Genomic DNA, 18,921 nt, shown 5'->3' on the forward strand with positions numbered 1-18,921 from the left:
AGAGAGTGCAGTGTTTTATACCTCAAATGTACCATGTCAGCTGTGTAATAATGCGTTATTTTTGTTCGCATCCTGGATCCACCTCTGCAATGGCTTTTGTTTAAAATAAAAGCCGTGATTATTTTCCATCATTACAGAATGGAAACTTCGATCCTAGACATCTAACATATCTTAAAAATCCAGTTGGGAAAAGTAGAGAGGAGCTCATGTTTACTTCATTTGTAACATGCAGTTGACTATTTAACTGGACCAGTTTTAATCCAATCTAATAAACCACTAGCTTGCTTCTGCTTCAGAAAAAGCGAGTAAGCGACCCTGAGGCCCAAATCCCATCTTTCACAGTGTCAGGTAAACCTGTGATTACCTTGTTTTTGCCAAATGAATAGCTCATACAGTGGCAGTTAATTTTTCTGGTGCAAGAATCACATTGTAATTTTCCCTAATTCCTCTAAGTACAAAGAAATCCTAATATCATGGAATTGTGAGCCAGAGGCAACCTCCTTACTTTATTTGGTAAGAAATGGAGACAGCATTAAGTACTGCCCACTCTCCTCTGGTCTCACCCTCCACACTCCAGGTTTCCCTACTCCCAGGCCAGTGGTCTCTCTCCACCCCTAACCTCTTGTACAGATCAAGGGAAAGAAACTGGGAAAGGACTCCAAAGCAACGTTTCAGGAACCACAGGGAAATCAAGGGAATGCAGTGACAGAATTCACGGGATGTGGGAAGGGTTCAAACAATAAATCCAGATGATAAAATGAGTTCTCAAAGAATTAGGAGCCACATGGTAATAGGGAAGCTATGTGAAGGGCAGAGATCGTGTAAAAAATGATCCGGAAAAAATAAGGACTGTGGCGAGAAAGTAAGTGGTTTATATGATGTATAAAACATGGGACCAAAGTTAGAACAAGAGAAGAAAGGAAAAGTCCATGGGATGTTTGTAGACAGGCAGATGGAGAATTGGTATCCAAAAGATTCCTTATGTGATGCTTTTGAGGAAGAAAGGCTGACATACCAGCTCATGAGAATAAACTAGTAAGGAGGCCAGAGACACCGAAATGGCCAGACAGTGACACAGTCAAGGTGAAGAGTTTCATCCAAGGAACATGATAGGAATGCCAGGGCTTGACCCACATCAAGGGTACTTTGTCTGCTCAGACATGGAGAGTGTCCTAAAACCCACCAATCCTTAGATGAAGAAGCACACTGTCCAGGGTCACCCAGCAGCTCCATGCCTGGCGTAGAAAATTCAGGCTTTCTCATCCCTGTGGGTGCACCCTCTAGTGATGCCACTTCTCTTTCCTATGATTAGGATTTGTTCAGTTAGGTGGGGTTCTGAAAAGATGCCCTCAGAATTCTTTGCTTTTTCCTGTTTCACATTACCCTGATGTATAAATTAAAAATGTATTCTACAGGGTTCTTCAATTTATTAGCTTTAGTATAAGAAATGAATGTCTCTTGTTGTCACTTGAAAACATCCACATTTTAGAAATGTCTGGGCCACTCGAAAGTAATAAAAAAACAAAATTTATTTCAGTTCATCAATATGGAAAGTACACTGACCAGTCATACTTTATCTAATTACTCCTGGTTCACACTGAAGAGATGGAAAAGAAGGTAAGATTTTACAGCCAAAATTCTTTGGTTTTTTTCCTGTCCTAAAAAAAATAATAAGACTAACCAGTTTGAGCAAGAGTCTAATGCTCTAAGCAGGTAAACTGTGCAGCTGTGTGTCTGAAACCCTGGGTTCTGTGATACTTTATGGCACTTAATCTCCTTCGAGAGCCGTTCCTCCTTAAGAGGCCAGGAATCTGAGTTCTGTATGGGCAGAAAATGTACCCACACAGTACTGTTTGCCTGGTTACCCTGGTTAACTGATGACGACCACATACAATACAAACCAGTGTCTAATTCAAAGGTTATTATCAGAGATGCCAGCTCCCCTTACACAGAGCAATAGACAGAAATTGCTGCTAATCTGACAAATGAAAATATTCATACCCTGTGATGTTTACTGTCTGTTCATAGACAAACCTGCACACAATCGTGAGTTATCATTTCCTCACAAATAATTAATCTCTAATGAATAATGATGTCTTTGTTTCCCCCATTCAATTAAAATTTCCTTACAAAAACAGAACATTTTATTAAAATAGATATTATATAAAGTTAGTATGTGGACTAAAAAAAGTATTTAAGTAGGAGATCCATAAGGCATGTAAAGCATTGTTTATGATTATATAGATATTTTAAACAATTAGGGATCTTCCCTCCCTGGTTATTAAATTTTTTTAAGGATAGCTTTGCCATCTACATTCCTCCAAAGGTAAAAAGTACAAGTTATTTATCTGTCCTGGTTTGACCAAGATTTTCTAGGATTTACAATCCGCTAAAAACAAGTGTCAAAACCCCTACATCTGCCCTATTTCTACTCATTCTGCCCTTCTCTCTGGAAGCCATAATGAAAAGGAATTAGAAGAAAAAAGCATGCAATTCAAAATTCCTTATTGACACTCTTTTCCTTCCTCACTATATTTGATTCAATCAGTATGTGCTGAGCACCCACCACATGACAGATGCTGAGGAAGCAGGTGAATATCTATGATCCCAGCCAACCAACCTGCCACCAGGGGGATACTACATGTACATAGATAATGTACTTACAGGGCTTCCCAGGTGGCGCTAGTGATAAGGAATTTGCCCGCTAATGCAGAAGATGCAAGAGACGTGGGTTCGATCCCTGGGTCAGGAAGATCCCCTGGAGGAGGGCATGACAACCCACTCCAGTATTCTTGCCTGGAGAATCCAATGGATAGAGGAGCATGGCGGGCTACATTCCATAGGATCATGGAGTCGGACATGACAGCACAACAATAGTGTAATAAGTACTCTAAGCCCTTAGCTCAGTTGCAGAACTGTGGGATGTTTTCTTAAGAAAAAGTTTAAAAAAAAAAATGGGGGAAATTGTTTGATAGCTTAATTCATGATCTGCTTGTTAACTTCATGATGGTTTCTTTCCAACCACAGACATCACCTTGTAATATTCCCCATCTCCAATATGTATCAGAAAAGTCACTTATTCATAATTCCAATGGGCTATTGGCAATCACAGTTTAATTCTACATGATCCCATGAACACATTTTTTCAGAGGGCTTAAGTTTGAAAAAAGAATCCCAGGCATACTTTGTTCAGCACTGAACTGTATGACATTGATTTGTTAGAGTGCTGTATATATAAGACCTGTTGTAAATATGTGTATGTGTATACCTGAATATATACATGTCTCACTCTGGATATTAAATTACACGTTTTATGGTGACTTGAGACACCATTAAGAAATTGGTCTAAGAAACCAAATGTGAGAATTATTAGACAATTAAGAACTAGAAGTTCTTGGACTTTATATATGGCATTATAAACATTATTGTAGCCTGAGAGGATTAGCCAACAAATGTATGACCAACAGCCAGAAGAAACTTTGACTACAGTGTGTCATGACTTCAGGGGATATGAAAAGAATGTAAGAGTGACTGCCAAAGCAGAGTACTGGGAATCTGTATTCTCAGAAACCATAACAAAACTATTGTATCAGACTCTATTGCTTTCACCTGTTTGGAACAGGAACCCTACTCAGCTAGCTTAATTAAATAGTTCTTTGCTTTTCACTTACTGGGAGACCAGGCAGGACTAGTTCAGCAGCCCTACAATTCCACAAGAAACTCAGTTTCCTGTCTTTCCTGTCTATCATCCTTAACATGCTTTTTATTTTTTGTTGTTGTTGTTGTGGTCACAAGATGGCCCCTTTACCATCTTATGGTAAATAAAACAGAGATGTTTTACCCCCAAGATGTCTATTCCAAGAAAAAAAAGGGGGTGGGGGAAGAGTAAAAGATATGTACCAGCTGAGTTTGGCCTTTTTTTATAGAAAAAAGTTTGCCAAAAGCCTCACCCAGTAGAGATTTCTGTTTACATATCACTGGATAGAAGTAGGTCTAGGTCACATGGCTTTAGCTGGAAAAGAGTCTGCTGGGGGGCGGGGGGTGGTGAGAAATTTTAACTGAACACATAGCTGTCCCAAGAAAATCCAAATTATCTTGGTAAGTTAAAAAGGAAAACTTGATACTGAAAAGAGAACCAGTGCAGCTTCATTAGGGTTTGCAATTCTGGAAGGTGTTGGTTGCCCCCACGCTAATTCATACAACCACTCTGTGTTGGTATACCATGTAGCACTGTTGTAAAATAAAGATATCAAATAATGTTCATACCTCCCTATGAGATATGGCATCCCCATACTTCTCCTGGGTAAAGAATTAGCATATTTGTAAAGTTATCAAGTGGCCTGACCATTTTTAAAGGCTGTCAAGACACCCAATATTACTATAAAGATACTATACTCCATGCTGAATCTTAATCCCACACTATGCTATATTTGTAAAGGGTTTTTCATCCTTGCTGCTGGAAGTTTATTTGTGAGCTTATCATAAATGCATGAGTAACATAAAGTAATGTTTTAATACACAAGACAAGTATGAAGGTATCTGAATGGGCTCAGGAATTGGGATCTGAATCAGTGATATAAAAGGAAGACATATGAACAATATGTTTTTATCATGGGACATCCTTGTCATGAAAAGCACCAACATGCACATATCATAGTTATCAAAATAAAACAGAAAGATGTCTTACTCCAATCAACTCAATTTTATTTATCCTGTTACCTATTTTTTTATAAACTCTTTATCCACTCAGTAGTACCTCAACCTGAGTAGCAGTTCAGAGTTGGGGGACAGTGACAAACCTCAAATCAGTCAACCTAATTATGTTATTAGCTATGTTGTTGGCTATAGTTTGAGGTTTGCTGAGAGAGGAGATTGAAGCTACTTGTAAAATAAAGCTTGTGTTTGTGGATTTCAATTATCCATGCTATTCCTAGTCCCTATTTCTATGGATAAACGAGAGTTGATGAATCTAAAACTATTATTTTGAAGCAAGATTTGGTTGCTATCTTTCAGAAATCATAGTTTGTGTAAAAATCATTTATCCCACCCTACTTTTATGCCAGACATTGTACAGTGGGGTCTTTTGGGAAAACGGCAATGTTATAGCAGCCCTCTTACTACATGCACATTTTCTTAGAAAAAGCAAGTAATAAGTATATAAGTGTATAACCTTCAACATTATGGAAGGAAAAGTACATATATTTTTTTCCTCAATAATTAGATGCAGATTCTTAGGAGTCTGGTTGAAGGCGTCAGCCGAGATGTATCATCTCATCTAGTTATCCCAAAAGGGAAGTTTGAGTGTTCAGTTTACACAAATGTGCTGACTTAGGTTTTACAAATGAACTTTTTTAAACGTCTCATGCAATGCTCCACACCAGACCCTGCTCTTTGTCTTCCTTTGATTGCAGTGCAAAGAGACACAGCACTGCCAATTACAATGTGACCTTCTGCAAGTTACTCATTTAACCTTTCTGAGCTTCCCTTCCTTCATCTTTAAAATGGGGGCAACAAATTCCACTCTGCAGAGTTGTGATGGGGAAGAAAAAAAGTGATTTTGGTTGCAAAAATCACTGTAAAATGTAATGGGCCAAACTAATATAAGGTATATTATCATTTCATTAATCCAAACATACTATTGGGGAATCTTTATCTAATGTTGAAGCCACTGAGCATCTGAAAGATTTAAAGCTTTAAATAATTTTGTTGAAGTACCAAAGACCAGCCAATGTCAACCAGCTCATTAGAAAATCTCTGGTTTTGAAATGAATGCCAAGGTAGTATACAGTGCACTTCTGCTTCAGAAATCCTGTTTAGCATAATCCTACTTTGGAAACAGTCACAAAACATTTTGCAGGTTTGCTGAAATAAACTTTCTTCAGCCTTCAGAAATAATAGATACATGAGTAGGTATGCTGCTGCTAAGTCGCTTCAGTCGTGTCCGACTCTGTGCGACCCCATAGACGGCAGCCCACCAGGCTCCCCCGTCCCTGGGATTCTCCAGGCAAGAACACTGGAGTGGGTTGCCATTTCCTTCTCCAATGCAGGAAAGTGAAAAGTGAAAGTGAAGTCGCTCAGTCATGTCTAACTCTAGCGACCCCATGGACTGCAGCCTACCAGGCTCCTCCGTCCATGGGATTCTCCAGGCAAGAATACTGGAGTGGGGTGCCGTTGCCTTCTCCGATGAGTAGGTATAGTCATCATTTATTTATTTAGTGGGCATGTGTGCTCAGTGCTTCAGTTGTGTCTGACTCGGCAACCGTCTGTTCTGCGTCCACCAGGTTACTCTGTTCATGGGATTTTTTAGGCAAGAATATTAGAGTGGGTTGCCATTTCCTCCTCCAGGGGATCTTTCTGACCTGGGGATTGAACCCTCATTTTCTGCATTGCAGGTGGATTCTTTACCCTCTGAGCCACCTGGGAAGCCCTTATTTAGTATTGAATGTTACTAATAGCCTTTAAATGTTTCAGAAGAAACCTTCACATTTTATGTACATTTTTCCTTTTTAAGGAATGCATTAACTAAAATGAAGACATTGCTCGATGGGGTGTGTTAGACTTCACAGATTCCTACCACCCAAAATATGGTTATTGTTTTCTCCTTTATTACCTAAGTTTCAGCTTGCCCAACTCAAGGAACACCAAACAATAAAAATACTGTGTAATCCTTGTCTGATATTTTGCATTAAATCATCCATGTTCTTTTAACACTTAGGTTGTTGCTATCACTATAAATCTCTTGGGTCACTCAGTTTTTATCTCAAGTATATATAAATTTCACAAACATTTGATGGAAAGGTTTTTTTTTTTTAATTGTTACTTTCTTAATTAATGCTCAGTTCCTCTAGCATTTTGTAATGATAGTTTCATGCTAAATAAGCATCAGGCATTGTGTTAAACTATTTTCCAATGCATGCTTCCAAACATTTGTGGATAAAGTCTAAAATGGATTTTGAGTAGAGGGTCTTAGGAAAAAGTATCAGTAGTATCCCTCCTCAGCTAATTTAGCCAAGTACATTCCACAACTCTTCCAATCAGTATATTAAGCAGATGTGGTCTTTGTCCACCTAGTAAGTTGAGTTAGACCTTTCAACACTCTGCAGTCTTTTTATCACTCAGCTGCCAAGTTCCCTAGGGTAATCATAGACAGCTTGTCAATTTAATTGCAAAGAAACAGGCTTTCTTGTGACCATTCCAATTTTAGCTGCTACTTTAAATTGTACATGATAGTTCTTCCATGCTGTCTGCCCTTTAAACAGTGTGGATCTCTGCAAGCCTCTTAATGGTGATGGAAAGAAGAGGCAAGGCTGAAAATCTGGCTAGCTGATAGAGCCTATAACATGCATTTTATTAAGTTGCTGCTTTCGAAAAAGAAGCTTTTCCTTCAGTCCTGTATGTTGCCATTACAATGCCAACGCTAAATTATTTATTTTTTCTTTTCAATGTTCCACTTTCATGCATATTTTCTTCCTTTCTGGGTGATAGAGGATTCATAGGCCATCTGGCTTCTGAAACATCTGGACACTGAATTTCTGCAGAGGAGAATCAGAGGGAAGAGACGATCACTGGTATTTGGTGTCTCCAGAGAGATTTAAATCAACGATGATATTTTGGTTGTCTCCCTGTTGGAAAGTTAACACAAAAAGTGAAAGGAAATAACACCACATCACAGGAACCCAGAGTTCCACGAAAACTAGGAATATATAAGAAGGTAGGACTTTTAGATATGAATTTAGGTCAGTAACTATTTAGTCACCCTGTATCAAATATCTCTATGTTAGACACCATTTCTACAATATCCCCCATTTTTTCAATTGCCATGAATTTTTGGATTTAATTTATTTAGATATAATTTTTAACAGTTATAAATTTAGATGGTATATTATTGAGCACAACATATTTTGCCTCAGATTGTGTATAATTCAAATCTATAAATTTTTATTAATCAAGGGCATGCTGCGGTTCATGGGGTCGCAAAGAGTCGGACATGACTGAGCGACTGAACTGAACTGAACTGACGTGTATGTTGATATGTTCAGCTAGATAGAAATATTTACCCAAATAGACTGGGGCACTATTTGGGTAAAACAAGAAGAGTTACTTTTCTAAAATATATAGAAGAAAATTAGAACAAAGAGAGAACAGTGATTCCCAAGACAGCTCAAGTTGCAAGCTTCTGGACCCCAAAATCCAGAAGTAAGATAGATAGCACAGGAGGGAGAGAGGGTCTCATCAGAACTTTAGAAAGTTCAACTGCCCTCCAACAAGCTCAGCCTTGAGCACAAGCACGTGTGTGTGTGTGTGTGTGTGTGTGTGTGTTTGTGTGTGTGTGTAAGGATCGGCATAGAGACAGAGGTTGCTCTGGAAATGCACAGGGGTCACCTCTTCTAGACTATCAGTCTTGGTGTTATACCACATATAATGTGACTATGCAGTTCGGTACAGTCAATCATGCTGCTGCTGCTGCTAAGTCGCGTCATTCATGTCCAACTCTGTGCGACCCCATAGACTACAGCCCACCAGGCTCCCCCGTCCCTGGGATTTTCCAGGCAAGAACACTGGAGTGGGTTGCCATTTCCTTCTCCAATGCATGAAAGGGAAAAGTGAAAGTGAAGTCGCTCAGTCATGTCCAACTCTTAGCGGCCCCATGGACTGCAGTCTACCAGGCTCCTCCATCCATGGGATTTTCCAGGCAAGAGTACCGGAGTGGGGTGCCACCGCCTTCCCCAAGTCAATAATGAGCACAGTGTTAATCACTGTCACTTTTCCCCATTAACGTAGCCTGGTCCACAGCCTTCCTTGAAGTTGAGATTCAGAACCAGAACAAGGGCTAGTTTCCCAGATTGTCCAACAACTCACAACAACAAGCCCTTAGATGACTCTTAAAGTATCTCTATGTTCAAAGGTACTATACTTAGCTGCCAGGCAAGTGTGAGGAGATGTTTAGATCCTGTGATTTATTTCCCATGCTCTTGCAAAATTATATTTTTTCCCTTTCACTATATTTTCTCTGGTAAATATTTGGGCTCTTAATTAATAGATGTTCTTTTCCCCAAATAATTGAAGTTGCTACAGAGTACTCTTTGAGAGATATGCATTTGAAGCAACTAATCTCATGCACCTTTCTGCTATTTTCCTGAGTATGTGACACTCTGCCATATATAAAAACAGAACTGTCAGTTTAAGTTGATTTCTAGGAAGCCAACAGTAAAACTGTAGTAACTATTCAAAAGAAAAAGAATCCAACTGTAAAATTTAAGTAACTATTTTTTAATTAGGCTACGTACATTTAAATACAATAACTCTCAAATAAGGGACTACAGATATATTCTCTGGTTTCTGCCAGCTCATTGTGTCCTTAATTTCCTCTAACTGCATCCTCGCTGAGCCCCACAATGAAGCACAATATTAGATGTTCAATTGTAAGATATCAACCTTGTATGAAGAGAATGAATAAAAAATGAAGTTCTTAGCTGTGATCTATTTCAGATTAGCAATTTTCATTTATAAAACTGTTTATTTTACTTTGTCAGCTTGAAGGTCAATCTAACTTCAAATTGCATTTTGCAGAATTTCAACAAAGATATGAGCCCCATCTCTGCTTCCTTTAAAACTAAAGGTAAAAAACTAAGTCTTAACTGGGATATTACACAGAACTTTATGAAATGGACCAGATCATATTGATATAAGACTTGCAAAGACAGTTCACTTTGAAGTCAAAGCATCAGAGCTTGGACAGTGTGGTAGATGGCATCGGGGTTAGCAGGTATTAACTGTAGACAGTAACCCAGGACAAGCTGTAGGAGCAAATTCAATGAAATAATTGTCATACCCTAAGGAAAGAATAAACAACAATCATAATAGCTACCATTATGATTAGGCTTCCCAGGTGGTGCTCCTGGTAAAGAACCTGCCTGCCAGTTTAGGAGACATAAGAGACATGGGTTTGATCCCTGTGTCGGGAAGATCCCCTGAAGGAGGAGGGCACAGCAACCCACTCCAATATTCTTGTCTGGAGAATCCTACGCACAGAGGAGCCTGGTGGGCTACAGTTCATAGGGTCGCTAAGAGTCAGACATGGCTGAAGCGACTTAGCATGCAGCATGCACTTTAAATACTTTACATGTATGAGGGACTATTCTATGCATTTTCGATAGATTATCTCCCCACATTTCTACAATAAAATTTGAGGTAGATACTGTTTGTTATCACATCTTACCAATGAAGAATCTGAGGGACAAGGTGGTTAAGAATCTTAGCCAAGATCACACAACAAGTACACGAGAGAGCACAGATTCAAAACCAGGCAGAAAAACTCCAAAATCCATATTCTAAATGACAAGGCTGTGTGTATATGCCTGTAAAGGATATGATGAAGGCCACCACTAAATATGCTCTGATACTGACCTACATTTTTAAAAATCTCCAGCCCCTCTTACATATTCCCATAGCACTTAAGTCCCCCTTCATTATCTCACACCTACCCCACTTGACTCTAAGCTTCACATGGACAGGGACCACCATGCCTGTTTCATTTGCTTCTATAGTGTCAGTGTCTAACCCATTACCAGACCTGCTGTGGCCTTTTGATGAATATTTACTGACTAAATATTTAATAAATAGATTTAGTGAGTATTTATTAAAATATGATTTCTTGTGAGACACTGCCCACTCGTCAGGGTGTTTTTAAATAAGACCACGGAGTCTAGCAAAGAGAACATGGGATTCAAATACAAATAACAGGTTCTTGCCCAAACACTGCAACATCCCACTTCTGTGGTCTTGGACAAACCACTAAACCTCTAGAGTCTCAATTTTATCATCTGACCAGCAAACGCAATAAAGATACATTTCTTAAGAAGTCTTTGGTGCCATACAAATTATCATTATTGAAACTATGGGTTCTTGTAGCTGATGATGAAATATCTATCAAGATAGATATAAATAAGAAAGCCAACTCATTGTGTGTTTGTGAGAGTTTGTGTGTGTGTGTGTGTGTGTGTGTGTTCTGGGGACGGGAACACAAAATAGGAAACCACAAATGCTAAATGCCCATTTCACTGACAAGACCCAATGTCCTCAGACTTGGCCTGAATAAGCCCTGGGGGCTTTTCTTGTTAACGGCTTCCCTGGCGGCATAGTGGTAAAGAATCCACTTGCAATGCAGGAGACACGAGAGACGAGGATTCGATCCCTGGGTTGGGAAGATCCCCTGGAGGGGAAATGGCAACCCACTCCAGTATTCTTGCCTGGAAAACCCCATGGACAGAGGATCCTGGTGGACTACAGTCCACAGGGTTGCAAAAGTCTTACACAACTGAAGCAAAGCAGCTTAGCATGCACACTCGCTTTTCTTGTTACACACACCTTCCGGTACTTGTTCTGAAGTAAACAGCAGCCTACGTATGCCTCTGGGATTACAGCATTTCCTGCTTTGGGTCATTCTGCCCCTTAAAACAGGCTGGATCTTTAACCATTTTTAAATGCACCCCAAATTCTTTGTCCAGAGGTAACTTCCCAAAGGCATCTTAGAGCTCTGACTCAAGCAGACCTTCTCAACGCTGCAACCATGCTTCCTGAAGATCTGCCTCCTCTTTAGGTGAGCTTATTTAAGAAGCAGTCTTTTGTCTCTGGTGAAATATACTTCTGCTTTTTGGTTAATTATCTTCCCTTTCTGAAAGGCCAACCTCAGAAACTATTGTGAGATAAAATTATAGATACACGTTTTCATATGGAGTGAGCCCAGATTTATTTTTTCTTTGACAGAAATTTTAGTAATCCCCACAGACTATATCAGTTCAGTTCAGTTCAGTCGCCTGGTCGTGTCTGACTCTTTGCAACCCCATGAACTGCAGCACGCCAGGCCTCCCTGTCCATCACCAACTCCCGGAGTTCACTCAAACTCACGTCCATCGAGTCGGTGATGCCATCCAGCCATCTCATCCTCTGTCGTTCCCTTCTCCTCCTGCCCCAAATCCCTCCCAGCATCAGAGTCTTTTCCAATGAGTCAACTCTTCAAATGAGGTGGCCAAAGTACTGGAGTTTCAGCTTTAGCATCATTCCTTCCAAAGAACACCCAGGGCTGATCTCCTTCAGAATGGACTGGCTGGATCTCCTTGCAGTCCAAGGGACTCTCAAGAGTCTTCTCCAACACCACAGTTCAAAACCATCAATTCTTCCGCCCTCAGCTTTCTTCACAGTCCAACTCTCACATCCATACATGACTACGGGAAAAACCATAGCTTTGACTAGATGGACCTTTGTTGGCAAAGTAATGTCTCTACTTTTGAATATGCTATCTAGGTTGGTCATAACTTTCCTTCCAAGGAGTAAGCGTCTTTTAATTTCATGGCTGCAATCACCATCTGCAGTGATTTTGGAGCCCCCCAAAATTAAGTCTGACACTGTTTTCAGTTTGCCCTTCTATTTCCCTTCTATGAAGTGATGGGACCAGATGCCATGATCTTAGTTTTCTGAATGTTGAGCTTTAAGCCAACTTTTTCACTCTCCTCTTTCACTTTCATCAAGAGGCTTTTTAGTTCCTCTTCACTTTCTGCCATAAGGGTGGTGTCATCTGCATATCTGAGGTTATTGATATTTCTCCTGGCAATCTTGATTCCAGCTTGTGCTTCTTCCAGCCCAGCGTTTCTCATGATGTACTCTGCATAGAAGTTAAATAAGCAGGGTGACAATATACAGCCTTGACGTACTCCTTTTCCTATTTGGAACCAGTTTGTAGTTCCATGTCCAGTTCTAACTGTTGCTTCCTGATCTGCATATAGGTTTCTCAAGAGGCAGGTCAGGTGGTCTGGTATTCCCGTCTCTTTCAGAATTGTCCACAGTTTATTGTGATCCACATATAGCTTTCCTAAATCAGTCAGTTTAGGAAGTGTGTCTGCATTTGGCAAGTAAATTTAAAAATGGATTCTCATTTTATAATAATCCATTTATAAGTAGAATTACTTATTAAAACTATTTGATAATTTTATGCTTACCTTACACCAATTAGGAGTCCATTCAGGCCCATCTGAAACCCACAACTTTTAAAATATTCTTTAAAACCAAATTTTATTATTAAAAAACTATGAATAGTTCTTTGTTATTAGATATAATAGTAGCTGACATATTTTTTAAATCATTAAGCATTAAGCATTGCTAGTATAAAAATAGATTTTAATATTGCAAATAAATCTTTTATTTATTTTTTTAATTTTATTTTATTTTTAAACTTTACATAATTGTATTAGTTTTGCCAAATATCAAAATGAATCCGCCACAGGTATACCTGTGTTCCCCATCCTGAACCCTCCTCCCTCCTCCCTCCCCATACCATCCCTCTGGGTTGTCCCAGTGCACTAGCCCCAAGCATCCAGTATCGTGCATCGAACCTGGACTGGCAACTCATTTCTTACATGATATTTTACATGTTTCAATGTCATTCTCCCAAATCTTCCCACCCTCTCCCTCTCCCACAGAGTCCATAAGACTGTTCTATACATCAAAATGACCTATGTAGGGATTCTTAATGTGGTCCATGCATAGAATTAAGAAAGTCCCTGAATTTGGATAAGAACAAAACTTGCATTTTTATTTGTATAACCTCTAATTAAAATGTTGCATTTTCTTTCATTAAGAATACCAAGAACCAGTCACAATAGTATTAGCAATACCTGTGATTTTATCACCAATAAAAATCACAAACATTTAAAATTACATTACAGTTACTGCAGGTATTTCAAAATATTATTTTTATGCACCACTACATCAGAATTATGCTAAAGCTGAAACTCCAGTACTTTGGCCACCTCATGCGAAGAGTTGACTCATTGGAAAAGACTCTGATGCTGGGAGGGATTGGGGGCAGGAGGAAAAGGGGACGACAGAGGATGAGGTGGCTGGATAGTATCACTGACTCGATGGACGTGAGTTTGAGTGAACTCCGGGAGTTGGTGATGGACAGGGAGGCCTGGAGTGCTGTGATTCATGGGGTTGCAAAGAGTCGGACATGACTGAGCAACTGAACTGAACATCAGAATTACGGTACTTATTAGACAAACTTTTAGAGCATGTTATTTAATGTATTAATAAACACATATTTCTAGATCACAATGTTTCAGTATTTTGCTAACCCTCTCCATACAATTGGTTTCTATTGTAATGTTGTATAATTTACATTATGCATTTAAAAACTTTACTCTGAAAGGGGGTCCATAGGCTTTACCAAATTGCCAAAGGGTCTTTGGCTCCAAAAAAGCCTTATAAACCCGTATTCTAAAACCATATTAAATAATTCAGAGTATGCTATAGATTGGATTTATTAATATCTCCCCCAAGTTCAAATTCACATGAAACACGAACCCTCAATATGACATATTGAGAGACAAGACTTTTATCAGAAATAATTAAGGTTAAATGAGGTCATTAGGGAGGAGAGATGATCCAATAGTATTAGTGTCCTTGTAAGAAGAGATCACAGAGCGCATTCAAGCTCTCTCCTAGTGAGGGCATGAGATAATGGCCATCTACACACCAGAAAGAAAGTTCTCATCAGAACCTGACTATGCTGGCACCCTAATCTTGGACTTCCAGCTTTTAGAACTGTGAAAAAATACATTTCTGTTGTTTAAGCAACCCAGTTTATGATATTTTGTTTTAGCAGCCCAAGCTGACTGATACCAGCTTTTTCCTTTTTAATACTTCCTTGCTATTAGTACTTCTTTTAGTTGCAAATCTGAGTGCTATTGGGGAATTCACTGTACTCCTTCACCAGGATTCAAGACCCAGAGTTTCTTTTAAGAAAAAAGTTCTGTGAGTTGCTATTTAAATAAATATCTCAAAAAAGAACCAATCTATTGGACAATAATAAACCACATTTTTCCCTGGTGGCTCAGATGGTAAAGAATCTGCCTGCAATGTGAGAGACCTGGGTTCAATCCCTGGGATCAGGAAGATCCACTGGAGAAGGAAATGACTATCCACTCCAGAAAATAAAATATTAGATAAATAATAGAAAATAATATTTTAAATACAGTCATCATTAGTGTCAGCTAAGTAGGTGGCAATTGCTGAAACAGCTATTAGTGTCTGCTTCCATCAGCAACATTGTTTTTACAAGTCCTTTGTGATTCAACTCCCTTCTGAGATGCTCAACAGTTCCTTTATACAGTGACTTTGCAGGCCCCTGTCCCACAGGGAACTAACCCTAACCCAGTTAGGCATTTGGATATCCCTGACTGTGTCTAATGGTGCCAAGGATTTTTGTTAAGGACCCATATCCCTACATCAGTACTTTTAACCAGTTTCAGGAAACACACCACACCATTTCTGGTTAACCTTAAAACAATTACATTAAAATAAAGAGGACTGTCAGTAGAGCAATTTTATAAATAGCTAAAATTAAACGGAGTAAGACTGGCAGTGCTAATACATAAGCAAAGAACTGACTTCCTGCATTTCATCGAGAATTCCTGATAGCAAACTGCAGTACGTTTATTATACATTAATTCAACACAGCATTCAAAATGAATTTATGCCCTGGCTGAAGGGTGCAATATTGAAACTAAGTATTATTTATTGTCTTAATATTAGTAATAACCACACTAAAAAAATTGTGTTAACAATTCAGGGTGTTTAGAAAGCTAAAGATACCATAGCTCTACTTACCAATCAACTGCTCTTGCTTTAATTTATGCAAGTGTAGCCGCTAAGAGCTTTGTATATTTGTTTCCCCATGGTATTAGTGCTCAAAAATAGGACACTCTTTCAAGGGCACCTTATAAACATAGAACTATAATTTATTTGGCAAATTAAAGCTCATATAAAATGTGCACACAGAGGTACAGATTAACATATTTAATTTCAATATTACCTGCAAACCTATTTTTTCCCATACACTGTTCTAATTAGTCATATAAAATCGAGTCTATGTATTATAAGCAATTATTTCAGTGGAAATAGAAACTGGATCTGAATTAAATATACTGTAAAAAGATATCACTTTTATGGAAATGAATATATCCATTTGTATCTAGAAAAATGTGTTCTAGTTAAATGGCATGAAAATGTTGAGCACTCAAAACCTGATTGCAGGAAAAGTCGAGATTTTTATGATTTAATAATACAGAATAATATGCAATCTTGATAATACACCAATATTTATATTTTGATGATATTTCTGAGTTTCCAAGTCCCTCGTTAACTATTATATTCACTTTATGCAGTGGAATTTTTCCTATTATGAATATTCACTCCCCCTACAGTTGAATGTGCAAATTGTTCATGAACATTTTATTTCACAAATGATTCTTTTCCTATTAAGCCTGTACTAGGAATTTTAGTGGTGTAGGTATAAAGCTTATGTTGCATTAAAACTGTTGCAAATTGATGTCAATAAAATATTATGCCTATAAGTAAGTAGAATCTATAACTTTAGTGGCAGGATGGTTAGGCTTTCTAAAAGTTGTCATAAACTGACATAAAGGCTTCACCACTTAAGATTTTTGAAAAGAAAAGAATTAAATTGAAGCCACTTGACCTAACACAGGACATGTGACTGGTGATGACCTCAGACTGTAAGCTTTCATTCTCAGGTCTTAGGTCAAATGTAACCTCCCCAGAGAAACTTCCCCGGAACCCCTGACTTCAGATGGTTCTGCTGCACCTGCCCAACCCACTACTTCTACCTGCCTATCTGCCATGTTACTTTCACGGGACCAATCAAGAATTTAGCACTGCTCCTTGTACCAAGAAGGGGCTCAACTACCAGTTTTTTGAAGGAATGGATGAGCAAGCTAATGTGATTTTTCTTTAAGACATTTCTATAAGATGATTTAGTATCTAGTTGTCAAGAAATCTTAGATTTCTAAAAAGGTTTTTCAGATATTCCCCTTGATTCAGGATTAGCTGTCCATTATATTCACACACACACACACACACACACACACACACAAGCAGCCTAGAAGAATCATGTCCTTCCCCTTCTGTTTACCTACCCAAACATGAGAATCTTCCTTACAGATTTAAATCATACTGTGTGAGGAGAGCTTGCAGAACTCCGTCATTGATATCCTGTTGTTTTTACAGCTACCCCTTGGGCCCAGGTAATGTTTTCTACAAAATACTGTAAACTTCCACAGCTCACATATACCTCTCTTCCGTGCTAACTACGATAACACTCATTGCTCCCAGCCCCCTGGAATGGTTTCCTACTTTGGGCCAATTACAATTAACAAGTCCAGTTGGCAAAACACTCTAAGATTCACTGTCCTTATTCACTTCTGTTTAAATGTTGCCAACTGTAAGTCTGTCCAGCTTCTAAAGACTTTCAGAAAAGGCAACCCTACAAAGTCATTGTAATGTATTCTAACGTCAAATTTTTTTTCCGCCTACCTCTCCTTAACTCTCAGTGGAGGCTTTTTTTTCTTTTAGGATTCTATGGGTAGATAGAAAACAGCTTGTCACCACTCATTAACCATGACCTGTTCCAACAGTAAAACACAGGACAAACACGACCAGCTACCCAGTCTTTTCCATATCATTCATTATTTTACATGCCTGCTTCTATTCTTTCCAATTTAAAAAGGTTTTTGAAACTCTCAGTCTGAGGGTCACACCACCAGGCACACCATACCTGGTTTCTATTATTCCTCCTTGGTCTTTTGTGTTTCTTTTTATGTTTTTTGTATTTCTTTTTATGCTTTTTTAAGTAAAATAGTGGCAATATTAAATATTACAATCCTACCTTGTTTTGGTTTGCAAATTTTCCATTCATCCTGCTTTCTCCCATGCCTCTCATATACATTTTAAGCAGAAACTTCTATTACACTGCCCTTGAAACACTCATTATTAACTTCTTTCCAGCTAAAGGCTTCTAATATGTTGTTTAATACTTTTTTTCTTAGCATTTTAAATGGCTTCTCATTGCTCTTAAATTCAAAATCCTCAGAAGGCTGGTAGCCCCTTGCTCAGTCTGGCCCTACGTTTCCCTTCAATCTCATTTCACAATACCTGCCCCTGGCACACAAAGCTCTTGCCACACTCTCTCATGCTGTGTTTTGCAAGCACACCAGGCCCCATCCTACCGTAGGTCACTTGCTTAGGCTAGCACTCTACCCTGCTCTCTTCTCCCAAACTCTCGTCTCTTTTTCAGGCCCATTCTTTCTGACTCATCCTTCAGGTCCTTTTGAAAGTGCCACTTTCTGCAGGAAGCTTGCCCAGACCAGCTTATACCTCAGAACCCCATGAAGCTCTCTTTCAGGGCACTTGTTCACAATTGCAATTACACAAGTAGTTCTCTAGGTGTATGTTTAATGCTGGTGGCATTGCAGTCCTCCCAGCTCCCTATATTCTCATCACCTGAGTCTCATCCATCCCAGGGCTTTAAATATTGTCAACATACTGACCATTCCCAAATGTACATATCCAATCCAGACTTCTCTCCCAAACTCAAGATACATACTTCAAATTTCCTACTTTGACATATGTGTGTGTGCTCAGTTGTGTCCTACTCTTTGCAACCCATGGACTGTGGCTCCCCAGACTCCTCTGTCCATGGGACTTTCCAGGCAAGAATACTGCAGTGGGTGGCAATTTCCTCCTCCAGGAGATCTTCCAGTTGACCTAAATAGACTTTTAAGCATATCAAATGCCAGGTGTCCACCTCTGAATTCCTTACCTTCCCCCCAAACCTGTTCCACCTGCAACCTTTGCTCCATTTCAGTGGATGACTACTCCGTTCTTCCAGGTGCTCGGACCAAGGAACCTTGGAGTCCTTTTCCACACATCTTCCTCTCTGATCTTTATCCAATCTCTCAGAAAATGCTGTTGGTGATTTCTTCAAGCTATCTTCAAATTTTGTCCACTTCTCCCTATTGCACTGTGCATTCCCTGGCCTGGGATGCCTCACCTGGATTACTTCCTTCA

At 39.1% G+C, this 18,921-nt stretch overlaps 1 long non-coding RNA gene across 8 annotated transcripts in view; it reads right to left on the reverse strand.

Annotated features, from left to right (window-relative positions):
- The window catches only part of LOC147375741 (uncharacterized), a 629,781-nt gene that overhangs the window by 499,205 nt on the left and 111,655 nt on the right, over positions 1-18,921 (reverse strand). For 3 of the 8 annotated variants that reach the window (XR_015160410.1, XR_015160413.1, XR_015160414.1), the window contains one exon: positions 7,321-7,622. The exons of the other annotated variants lie outside the window; for them this stretch is intronic. This is a non-coding gene — a long non-coding RNA (uncharacterized LOC147375741). Of the gene's footprint in view, positions 1-7,320; positions 7,623-18,921 lie in introns of those variants that run through there. 8 annotated transcript variants of the gene reach the window in all.

This window comes from Bos grunniens, chromosome 3 (genome assembly GCF_055505025.1).
Source record: "Bos grunniens cultivar Pamir isolate PY7600 chromosome 3, Bosgru_T2T1.0, whole genome shotgun sequence".
Lineage (NCBI taxonomy): Eukaryota > Metazoa > Chordata > Mammalia > Artiodactyla > Bovidae > Bos > Bos grunniens.